General features: G+C 53.7%; 1 protein-coding gene across 1 annotated transcript in view; it reads right to left on the bottom strand.

Moving 5' to 3' along the window:
- Positions 1–11,286, bottom strand: part of HS3ST1 (heparan sulfate-glucosamine 3-sulfotransferase 1) — a 43,173-nt gene extending 31,887 nt beyond the window's left edge. Inside the window, exon 1 of the mRNA XM_075545027.1 lies at positions 11,084–11,286. The gene's annotated coding sequence lies outside the window, so the exon portion shown is untranslated. The remainder of the gene's footprint in view (positions 1–11,083) is intronic.
- Between the last annotated feature and the right edge of the window lie 794 nt (positions 11,287–12,080).

Below are 12,080 nucleotides of genomic sequence, written 5' to 3'. Positions count from 1 at the left end.
ACCACCTCCTCCCCACTCAGGATGCTGAGAAAAGTCGGGTTTAAGAAGTAACTTCAATAAATCACAGACATGTTTTCGAGGATGGGCCTCCAGCCCACATGCCACTCACTCACACGCCACAAGCTAATTTTCTTTTCTTTTTTCCACCCAGCTCCTGTGCCTTTCCGTTTCTGTTGCACAGGCGGGCAGTCACCTTGCTCCCACAGTATCGCCACTGCTGATACAGAGCTCCTGGACCAAAGCGGGAAGGCATTTGCATAAAGCAGCCGGCAGCAGGGAGGATGTGTGCCTCATCTGCTCGAATCCTCTTGGGAGAAAAAAATAAATAAACAAGATGCAAAATGTACCGCGGAAAGTGCTGAAGAGACATGCTGGGCGAACAAAAAGCAAACGTGAAGGCTTTCCATCTAAATATATGTCTCTGCTTATAGAAAACGGTGGTTACTTGCGCCGCCAGGGGTTCTTAGCAAGTCGCCAGCTTGAGTCACCTGCTCCAGAGAGAGAATGCGGCCTTGGTGGAGAGGGCCCTGTTGGTTCCACTCTAGGAACTTCAGAGGAGTCCTTTCACCTCTATGGATCTCTCACTCACTGCCATGGGTCGGTGCTGGCTCCTCGCGACCCTATAGGACAGAGTAGATCTGCCCCTGTGGGTTACCCAGCCTGCCACTCACACCAGAATAGAAAGCGATGTCTTTTTCCCACCCACAGGGTGACTGGCGCTCTCCAACTGCTGGCCTGGATGTTAGCAGCCTAACACGCAGCCACTAAGCCACCAGGACTCCTTAAAGATCAAGACAAGCTTCAGGACGCCCCCTCTCTGGCAATGGATGCAGGAGGCCACAGAGGCAGAGCTACACGCTGCTGTTACAGTCTCTCCACCTCCGAGTACGTACTTTCCCACAGCCCGGATCTAGTCAGCTCAGAGTTTGTGTAATGTGCCTGCTGGTCGCATTGGAGACACCACGATAGTGCAAAACAAAGAGTTGCCCCGAAGGCCTCCTGTCAGTTTTGCAAAGCAAAGATGTCACTCAAGGCTTAGATGCCCCTGACCCAAGCCACGGTGTCTTTCCAATCGCTTCATACGCACACACCAGTTGGATCGTGAGAAAGATCACAGAAGAGCCCAGGGCACCAACCAACTTGGAGTTGGTAAAGAACCACCAGTTGCTCTGTGGGTGGTGTTAACCACAAGGGCATCAGTTAGAGATGGGGGCTTTCTACTCCCTTAAAGAGTTACAGTCTGGGAAACTCACGGGGGCAGTTCTACCCTGTCCTATAGGGGCGCTATGAGTCAGATCCACTTTGCTGGCAGCGAGTTAAGTTTGGTTCGGTTGGGGAGGTGTGCTGCGAACCAGCAGCTTGAAAGCAAGGGCCTTTCCGAGGGAGAAAGACAGGCTTTCTACACCTATAAAGAGTGTCAGTCTGTGAAACCCACCCGGGCAGTTCTACTCAGACCTAACGGGTCACTGTGGGTCGGAGTGGACCAGATGGCAGTGAGTTTGTTGCTGTTGATTTGGTGGGGGGTGGCGCACCATGCTGACTACATTGCATCGGTCTCCTTGGGCTCCCTCTCTCAGCGCCTCTGCCTCTTCTGAACTGTACAGGTGCATGGGGGCTTCAAACACATTGGTGAGAAGGTGACATCAGTAGGGTAAGGGAAGCTTCCCACCCACTTTCAGAAGCCCCTCGTCTGTCTTCCTCCGCAAAGTTGCCTTCCTTAAGGGCAGCCAACGAACGCACTGACTGGGGCTTCTTCCCAGAGCGATGGCTTTCTGCCAGCTACCATTCTAGAAACAAATGAACAAACACCTCCAGGATCCCCGCTCTCCAGGGGCTCGTCCTCGGGTTGGGCGCAGCAAGGTTGCAAGGCACTAAAGCAAGGTGGCCGAGGAAGTAGCAGGATGCCTCCGGGAGACATTGCAGCTACAACGTGCAGTTACAAAAGCAACTCTTTGCTGCAAATGAAAGAACTGGACGGAAGGCGGGCGGGAGCCAGGGTGGGGTGCTCTTGGGGAGGGACCATCTGATGGGGTGGGCAGAGACTTGGCAGCTGTGTCTTTATCACCTTCTGTCCGGCCCTGGTGGCGTAGTCGGTTAGACACTGGGCTTCTGGCCGTAGGCAGCAATTCAAAACCAGCAACTGCTATTCGGGAGAAAGCTGAGGCTCTGCTTTCCCATAAAGAGCTACAGCCTGGGAAACTTGCAGAAGAGGCTCTCCCCTGTCCTGTAGGGTCGCTGCTGTGAGTCCAAACTGACACGAGGGCATTGAGTTTGGTTTGGGGTATGGAAGTGGAGTCTGGGTGGTGCTGGAGATGCTGAATTTGGCTGCGAACTGCAAGGTCAACGGTTCAAAACCTCCAGCCTCTTGCCAGATATGGAGGAGTGAGGCTTTCTACTCCCATAAAGATCTAATGCTCAGAAATTCAAAAGGGCAGTTAAGGTTACTATGAGTCAGGATAGACTTGATAGTAGAGTTTGTTGCTGTTGTTGTTGCTTTTAAGAAGAATGGAGTCCCTGGGTGAGCAGACAGGTAATGTGTGCTCACATGCTTACCCAGAGATTAGACTAGAGGCTCAAGTCTCCCTAGTGGTGGCTGGGAAGACAACCCTTCCCAAGACCTCAGTCAGCGGGAACCCCATGGAGTGCAGTCCTGCTCGGATGCGGAGGTGTCTCCTTCCATGACCTGGTATCAACTCAACAGTAACTGACTCATTGCCATTGAAGGTAGGAATTTGTTAACTTATTGATGCTTGGAAGGAGCTCCCTTGGTGCTCAGCTGCTAACTGGAATGCCGGCAGTTCCAACAGAACAGCTGTTCTGTGGGAAAAAGATGTTACTGCTTCAGGCAAGAATTATAGCCTTGAAGATGTGATGGGCACCCGTAGTAGATATTCATCATGAGCAGTACTATCATAATTTTCGGGGCAACAGTGTTGATGTCAATACACCAAAAACCCCAAACTTTCATGGAGGCCATTTCAGCTCACAGTGACCCTACAGGATAGAGTAGAATTTCCTCTGTGGGTTTCTGAGATCGTAACTCTTTATAGCATCCTTTCTCCCATGGAGCCGCTGATGGTTTCGAACTGCTGACCTTGAGGTTGGCAGCCCATGATAGTATCACTCACTATGCCATGTAGGCTCCTTGGTCTGCTGACAATAGTTAACACCAACGGTAGAGATGGATTTTGGAGAGGCACGCAATCATGTTTCCTGGAAGACAAGCACTTCCCACACTGGGAAGGCATTGGTTAAAACATTCAGGTTTGGGATTTCAAAGCAGAATGTCATAATCATCCACAGGATCATGGCTGGATGAAGCTGCGACAACTCTTTGCTTCTGACTGGGGTGAGTGAGGGTTGCGCGTCGCGAAATGCAGTTCTTCAACTGATAGGTACCCTGGCACTTTCAAAACCATCACATTAAAAGGTGTACCATGTCAGCGGTGGGGTTATCAAAACGCCAAAGAGTTCAATGAGAACCTGCACTAATCATCTACTCCCTTGTAATCATTAATTAATGTCTCTAGTGCTGGTGTATAGATTCCTTTTGGGCTAGCCCTTGATTGGTTTGGATCATCAATGCATTCTAACACTGTTAATACAGTACCTGGCATATCATAAAAACTCAGTGAATCAATGCACAGATTGTTATTGTTATTAGAGTCTGAGTAGTCTCCAATATCAGGAATTGCAGCACAAAAGCAGCTCCCTGGATGTAGTCTGAGCTCCCAAAGCTCACGACCCACATTTAGAAATGTCAAACAATGAAGCTCGACTTTGGTGATGTTCAGCCAGGTACTGAAATCCCTGTAAGATTCCTGGGAACTTGTCCAAGACATTACCCCTGCACCTAACGTTCAGGATCCCCACCCTTTGACAACTGGTAGTCTTCGCTGTGCAATACGGGGTAGAGTTTCCTTCTCCTGGGTTTTCATCTGTCTCCTCTACGAGGAGATAAGCAGACAGGCAAGAATCTCCATCTGTTTTATTCCCAACGGTGTCAGCGGTGAGTAGAACAATACCCGGTACACAGTGGAAACTCAATAAACATGTGTTAAAGAGATAAATGCGATCACCACCACTGCCGCTGCCTAAAATGAAGAGAAGGAGTGCCCCCAACAGGTGCGGAGGCAGCACTGTCCCCAGCAGTGTGATCAAACTGCAGGACTGTCTAAAGCAAACCCGCCACTCCTTGGTATTTGGGGTAGCTGGCTCTACTGCATCTCATATCCCCAACATATTTCCCTTTGAAACTGGAAGTCACAAACCTGAGACATGTGGGTCAGATCTATGAGGGGTCTCTAGGTGGTACAGAGGGTGTAGCTCAGAGACGACAGACCGCAGGTTGCCGGTTCTAATCGACCCACAGGCACCAAGGAAGCAAGTCCTGGAGATCTACTTCTGAAACAGCCATGGAACATAATCCTGCTCTTACCCAGGTGGACTCCCCAGAGTGGGGATCCAGCAGATGAAATCTGTCTGTCTGCTTGCGGCCACTGCTACTGAGCCAATTCTGACCCATAGACACTCTATGTAGAAGGAAGAGTAAAGATGAATCAATACATTTTCAATATGGGGGTGGCGAAAAACACTGAAAGTCCCAGAGACTGCCGAAAGCACAAATTGATCTGTCTTGGAAGAAGTACAGTGAGAATGCCATCCTGGCGAGACTTGTCTCGTACTTCGCACAAGTTATCAGCAGGGACCATTCCCTGGAGAAGGAGATGCTGGGTAAACTGGAGGGGCAGCAAAGAAAGAGGCAGGCCCTCAATGAGATGGGCTGGCACGGTGTCTGCCAACAATGGGCTCAAGCCTAAAACAATTGTCAGGATGACACAGGACCGGGTAGTGTTTCATTCTATACATAAGGTCGCTATGAGCCAGAACTGACTGCATTGCACGTACCAACAGCAACAACATTGAGTCCATTTTGACTCACATATACGATGGCCACTATGGGACGGAAACAATTATGGGAGCAAAGAGTTTCATGGTTTTCCCTCTGGGCAACTGGTGGGTTTGAGTTGCAAACCTTGTGAGCTGCTAACCCATTACACCACGAGTGCTCCTCAGCCAATGTCAACTGTGTGTATACATACATGTGGGTCTATAAGTACAAATAAGTAAAGGACCATGTGTAAGTATAGATATAGTGGAGCAGCAGGAAACAGGGCTACAACCTATAGAAGTATTTGGTTGGGCCCCTTGATGTTACTTTTCTCAATTTCTCCATCAAGTCCATTCTGACTCATGATGATAGGACATAGGACAGAGTGGAATTGCCCCTGGGAGTTTCTGAGGCTGTGAGTTTCTGAGGCTGTCACTCTTTATGGAAATAAGAAGCATCTTCTTTCTCCCACAGAGAAGCTGACGGTTTCGAACTGATGAACTTGCAGCTGTCAGCCCTACATGTAACTCATGATGTCACCAGGCCTCCTTATAGCATCATTGAAATATGTTTCACTTGCTGCCTGGCTTTAAAATCCAGCAGATTCCACATGAAGTTGTGAATGCACAGTTTACCTTGTGGTGTGGGCCAGAGAGAGCCCGAGTGGCTTAGCAGTTACCCACTGAGCTGCGACCCCCAAGGTGTGAAATTCAAAACCACCAGCCACCGCTTGGCTTTCTATTCCCATGAATAGTAGCAGTCTTGGAAACTCACAAGGACTGTTTCACTTTGTCCTTCAAAGTCACTAGGAGTGGGCATCAACTGCATAGCAGGGAGATTGGTTTGGGTTTGAGGGACAGGGTGGGACTGGGGGCGGGGAGAGATCAGATCTGGAAAGGTCCCACCCACAGTGGAACTGTGCTGGGTCTAAGGGCAGCCAAATCGTCTGAACTTCCCCCCACACACAGGCCCTACAGCCTCACACTGGCTGTTTATGTGTTTGCCCACTGAAGGCACTTGAGTTTTTCATCCCGGTTGGAAAACTACCAAAACCCATGCGTTCTGGAGGCCCCCCCAGCCCCCCCCCAAAAGAATAGAAAACATATGGCCCCTTGGGATCTATTTCCATTATGTCCAAGCTACTCCCTGTAAGAATAATGTATTCATCTTTCTAGACCTCTAGTGGTACCACATAACTATTGACAAATTACAGCCCAATAAATATGATTCTAACGGCCTGCAAAAGCTATGGACTTCATTCCCCACGGAGTGAGGACGCAGAGCAGGCCTCGTGCGTGAAGATGGATCTGGAGCGGCTGTGCTTCCGCTGCTTACCATTCAGGGGAGCGCCGAGAGAAGAGCGATCTGTGCGTCTGAAGGCTGTGCTCCACCCCGAGGAACTGCGAGGTGCTGGGAAGGCCGGCTTGGGAAATGAGAAGGAATGAAGGGAGACTAGGCACCAGGGAGCCCGCCACGCTCACGCCACGGGAACTGCACCAGGGGACCTCACCCTGGGACATGGATGCTGCTGCTGACGCCACTGGATCCAGGAACCAAGGTGGCAAACAAGCTCTCAGCTGCCCCTGTGTCCCTCAAGAGTCCAGGAGCTAGCCAGGTGATGTCATTGCAGCTGAGCTTTAACTCAGGGCCAGGAGGAGCTGTGGGGAAGGAGGTAGCACCCACCTACTACCAAAACGTTCATCACCGAATGGTGGACAAGGGCGCAGTACAAATCCACAACTAAGAAGGGTGTTTGGTGCTAGCCCAGCCGGGGTTCCATGGTAGCAGCACCTCATATAAGGATGTTGGATGTCATCCCTAAACCCAAATCAAACTCATTGCCATCGATGCCAACTCATAGCAACCTTACAGGGCAGGTTGGACCTGCCCTTGCGGGTTTCTGAGACTGTAACTCTTTATGAGAATAGAAAGCCTCATCTTTCTGCTGCCGAAGAGGCTGGGGGTTTCAAACTGCAGACCTTGGGGATAGCAGCCCAAGTAACCACTATGTCACCAGGGCTCTCTGCTATCTTCCCAAACCAAAAACCAAACTCAGCAGCATCCAGTCAAGTCAATACTGACTCCCAGCGACCCTGTAGAATAGGGTAGAACTGCCCTGTGAGTTTCCCAGACTGTAACTCTTTACAGGAGTGGAAAGTCCTGTCTTTCTCCCATGGAAAGCTACTGATCGTTTCAAACTGCCAACCTGGTGGATAGCTGGCCGCTGGGTAAGCACTACTTCAGGACGAGGGACTGCAAGCCCACGTCAGAGAGCTGCACCCCCTAAAATGAAAGCATGACTCGATGGTGAGGTGAGGGCCTCCAGTATGAAGGGTACCTGGGCCCCTTCCAGGATGCAGAGATCCACCAGGGAAGGAAACGCAAGCACTCACTGCCACCGAGTCGATTCTGACTTAGTGGCCCCACTGAAGATTTCCAAATGCCAATCTTTACAGGAGCGGGCAGCCCCCTCATTTGCCCTCCCCCTAAGAGGGGCTGGTGGCTTTGAAGGTACCAGCCCCTTATGCTTAGCAGTCCACTCAGTGCTTAAAGCACAGGGGCACCACGGAGCTAAGGATGAAGGGGGGTATGTGGTGATGGACGAGAGTGGGCTACACGAGCGAGGAGGGTGGCACGAGGACAGACAGACATGGTTTCCTCCACCAAACCGCTCATCTGCTCTATTCTCCTTTTTCTGATGAATCAATATCTGGGTCTGGCCTGCCAACAGATATTGTTTTATGATATATCAAATGCATTCAGCTAAAGGGAGTGGGTGGGGGTGGCTTTAAAAAGTTAACTCAGCTCCTGAAAACAGAAAGTACATAGCATTGAGACCGGTGCAGCCTGGGGCTGGTGGAACTCCGGTGCCCAGAGTACAAGAAGACGCTGACAAAGGAGTTGAAAATATCTCGCTTATTGAATGTTTACTGTGTGTCCTTCACGTAGACACACGCAGACTCCAATGACAAGGACCAGGAAAACAGACTGAACATGAAAATTGAAGAAAGGGCAAGCGAAAGTGCCCTGCTTTGAGTGGCACCGGCGTTCTAGAATCTACACAAGCGTTTCTGTTCTTTTAACCCCCTTCACTCATGTCTTCTTCCTTGCTCGATGATCCTGCCACCCCTGTTTGGCAGAGAAAGAATGCAAATGCCAAGAGGGAAAAACAAAAGTAAAAACCTGCCTGACGGCCCGGAGCAAGAAACTGGCTCTGAGTATCACAGGCGCTCTGGCCCTTCCCCACTCTTGGAAGGACGGTCTGAAAAGAAAATGCTGGAACAAACAGTGGGTAAGGAGAGGCAGGGCACCACACCCGCAGGAAATAACCCTGGTTTTTTCCTAGTTTCCTCCACCTGCTGGAAAGTTACTGCCTGCTAATGCTGGAGGTTCCTGCGCTCTCCTGGGGGCACCCTCCAGAGGGGCTCTCCCTCCTCCCTCGACAACTGTTTCTCAGGGGTCCCTGGCTCAGAGTCCACCCCTGCAGCCCTGAGTCTGAGTGGAGGCACTGAGTACAAGCTAGGCTTCTGTCAGGGCACCGGGCAACACGTTTAACTGTTTGAGTGCCCCTCCTTGAACTCCATAGTGGAAACAGGACTTATTTCCACAAGTGCCTATGTCACCCCGTGGGCCTATGCCAGAGTCTGGGAAAGGTGAGCTGCTCACGTGATTTTACACCACTTAGTCCAGATTCCTAGGCCCCAACTCAATCACTCGGCTCACTCCCTCAGTGCCACCGTCACTTCTGCCTCCTGATAACTCTCTAGGACAGGGTGAACTGCCCCTTTGGGTCTCTGAGATTGTCATGCTTTCCAGGAGTAGAAAGCCTCCCCTTTCTCTCAAATCAGCTGGTGGTTTCGAACTGCTGACCTTGAGATTAAAGCACTACTCAGGTTGTAACCCACTACTTCCTGAGACCCCCTCCTACTCACCCTCAATGTGTAAATCAGAGAAGAAAAACTTTCACGCAGTTCTGCCCTTCCAGGGAGAGTACCTGGGATTTTGTTCCCACCAAGAAAAGGTTTATTTTTTTTTCTCTCCTTTTAAAAACAAAAGCAGACGCCCAGCTACAAGGAAGAGTTTATATACCGTGTACTGGGCAGCTACGCTGGGGGCAGGCATGGCTTTGTACAGGAAGGAAGCACCGAGGCTTCTTACTCTTGACTGCCAACAAAAGAGCAAAGATCTGTTTGCCTTGACTCCCATTTTCAAGTTCAAGGCACCAGTTTCCATGGGCAAAAACAACCAAATACAACAAGCCTCCCATCTTAAAGGTACAGAGCTTTGTTGAAGGCACTTGCTTCAAGCTGCTGCCCAGCCCAGAAACATCCCTGGAATCAGCTTTACCAAGGAGCCATCCCTCTTAAGCCGCTGTCCTAATTAACTGCTCTGCTAGTGCTTAGTCATGAAGTTGCGCATCCCAGTCAAATTCGCCTGAAAGAGTTACATGGGGTAATGGAAGCCTTGGAAGGCTCCTGGGCAGGGTTTCCCCTTGCCTAGCGCTGGAGGAAACCTTATGTAACAGGATAGTGCATTTGAATATGCTATTTCTGCAGCCCCAGAGTAGGAAGGGTGGTGGAATGTACACATTGGAAATACAATGGGTATCAGGAGAATGTACTCAGGACGCTTATATCTCCTGGAATTTCAATAGGTCAAATCCCTTCTGATTCCACCCAATCGTTACCAGGAAGTCAGCTAGCTAGACTCCTTGGGCACCCTGAAGGATGGGGTTTAGAAATAAAAGCACAGAAGCAGAAGTTGGGTTTATGCCCACCTCCAGAGAGCTATTGAAAAGATAGAATTCCGGGAATTAACCAAACAGTAGAAGCTGTTCCTTGCTTTTCAACATCTCAGCAGCAGCAACAGCGGCCCGGTGAAGTCCGGTCCGCAAAGCAAAAATGTCCAGGTTGGACCAAAGGGTCCTGCCTGTGTGAGCGTGCGCGCGCGTGTTGCAGTCGCCACCGAGGCCGACCGAGTGGCCTGCGCCAGTGGACTCGCGCGGGGACCTGCTCCGCTGGCAGGTGGCGGGAGCGGCGTTGGGTTCCTGTCACGGGTGGGTCTCCCTCTGAGAGTCAATCTCCTACCGCGGTCGCTGTGCCCAGCTAGAGTGATTGGGAGACACCTCCCTGTGACTCCCCCCCCCCTCCCCCTCAAGCATCCTGGCACAATTTGTAGGTAAAAAATACCTTCGGATCAGAGTGGGGAAGGACTGAGGGAGAGACTGGCGCCAGAAGAGAGCGGCAGAGAGAGGGCTGGTCCTGCAAAGTGGGGAAAGGCCGCTAAAGATCAGATCCCCACCCGAAAGAGGAGGATGCAGGTGCCTGCGCGCAGGAAGGGGTGCCGTGGAGTCCAGGGCGAGCCCTCTCCGCCCCCCCCCATGCCGGCTCTTGCTCCAGTTGAAGCTCCATCCTCTCCTGGCCTGCAGTTCCCCCGCCAGGGCTTTGGGAGCGGGCGCGGTTCTCCAGGCAGGGGTTGGCGCCGCCGCGTTCCCGGGGAGCGCACCTGGAATCGGCGAGCTCGGTTCAGCGCGTCCTCCCTTTGCCCTGAGCAGCGGGGTGCAAGCTCCCACCGCCGGTTCCCGCCCCGCCTCCCCAATCCAACCCCTCACCGCCCACGGGGCCCGAAATAGCAGCAGAAAAGGTAAAAATAAGTCGAAAGTAACAGGAACAACCCAGAGCTGCGTATAATTCTATAATTGGCATTTGGAGCAAGAAGGCACTTTGAGTCTGCGCTGTAGCCCCTTCTCTCCACCGGAGCACCTCCGCCCCTCGGGAGAGGTCCGGACTCTTCCCCACTCCAGCCATATGCCCGGGCCAACAAGACCCATCGCTCCCGCCCGGGACGCGCCAATCGTCCAGGTGACTTTGGCCCTTCGCGTGCCTGGCACACTTCCCGACCTCGATAGGACCCGGCTCCGCTAAGCTCTGAGCTCCCAGAGCTGCCCGCACGCGGCTGGGGGGAGCGGCGGACTCGTGGTGAACGCGCGGAGCGAACCTTCCCGACGGTGCAGAGCTCAGCATCCGACCCCCGAAGTGTCAGGCACGCGGGTCCCTGCTCCTGGGACGGAAGGTGGGGAAGACGCGCCAGCCTCGGGCTACTCCTTCCGCGGGGTCTGGGCGTCCGCTCCACCTGCTGGGTTCCCGCTCCCAGACAGCTCCGGGCCGACGCCGCGCGGAGCGCTCCACTCACCTGAGAGGCTCCGCGGTCCAGCCCGTCGGGCGCCGGGGTTGGGCTCCGCGGCTGGGCCATGGGCAGCCCCGGCGAGCCCCGGCGGCGGGAGGAGCGCGGCGTGGGGCGCGCGGACGGACGGCGAAGGGTGCAGGCGCCCAGTGAGACGCGCGGCAGCGGCAGTGGCAGTGGCAGTGGCAGTGGCTCGGGGCTGCCCGCGCGCCGGGACCCGGAGCGCTGACGAATGGGCGCTCGGGCGGCGAAGGGGAGGAGCAGAGGGAGGAGCGGGAGCGAGAGGCGGGGTCGGAGGAAGCCGGGCCCGGAGGGAACGCGCAGTGGGCAGAGGAGGAGCGCGAGCGCCCACTGCTGTCGGGCCGCGTGGAGGCCGGCCCGCCCGGCGCCTGGCCACTTCTCTGCCATCCGCGAGGCACCCGGGCGCCCAGCCCCAGCAGGCGGAGCCAGCGCGCGTGAACACCGCCCACCTGGCACGGGGACTCTTCCGGTGTCAGCCCAGGACCAGGGGACTGGTCCGGCCCGGTGGGTGGGGCTGGTAGTAGGCTGGGCGACTTTTCTGTTCCAACCCGGCTACGCCCTGCCTGCTCCTTCGCTGCGCTGGGGCGCAGCCGGTCGGAGACCAGGTATCCGCCTCTCCCCGCTGGGCCAGGTTCCCAGCACTTGTGCTTCCTCCCACGTCCGTCCGGACCGCGTGCACTCTTCCCGGCAGGTGACCCACCTTAGTCTCTGGCTTTTCAGCGACCGGAGGAACGCCCCGAGGGAGCCCGCCTCCCCAGACCCCGCCCCATCCCGGCCAGGAGCCGGGAGCTGAGCCGGGAGGTGTCCTGGGTCGCGATGAACTCGCCCGGTCCTTCAGGCGGAAAGCCAGGTGTGAGGGCGGATTTACCTGGAGGCTGCGGAGAATTCATTCTGGAGGAGCTGGAACTCAGGGACTGCAAACGTCAGTTGGGACGTTTACCAGGATCTCTGCCCCGCCTCCCCTGGTCACAACAAACAGCGAAGA

This window comes from Tenrec ecaudatus, chromosome 3, assembly GCF_050624435.1.
Source record: "Tenrec ecaudatus isolate mTenEca1 chromosome 3, mTenEca1.hap1, whole genome shotgun sequence".
NCBI lineage: Eukaryota > Metazoa > Chordata > Mammalia > Afrosoricida > Tenrecidae > Tenrec > Tenrec ecaudatus.
This window is presented reverse-complemented; position numbering and strand designations above follow the sequence as displayed.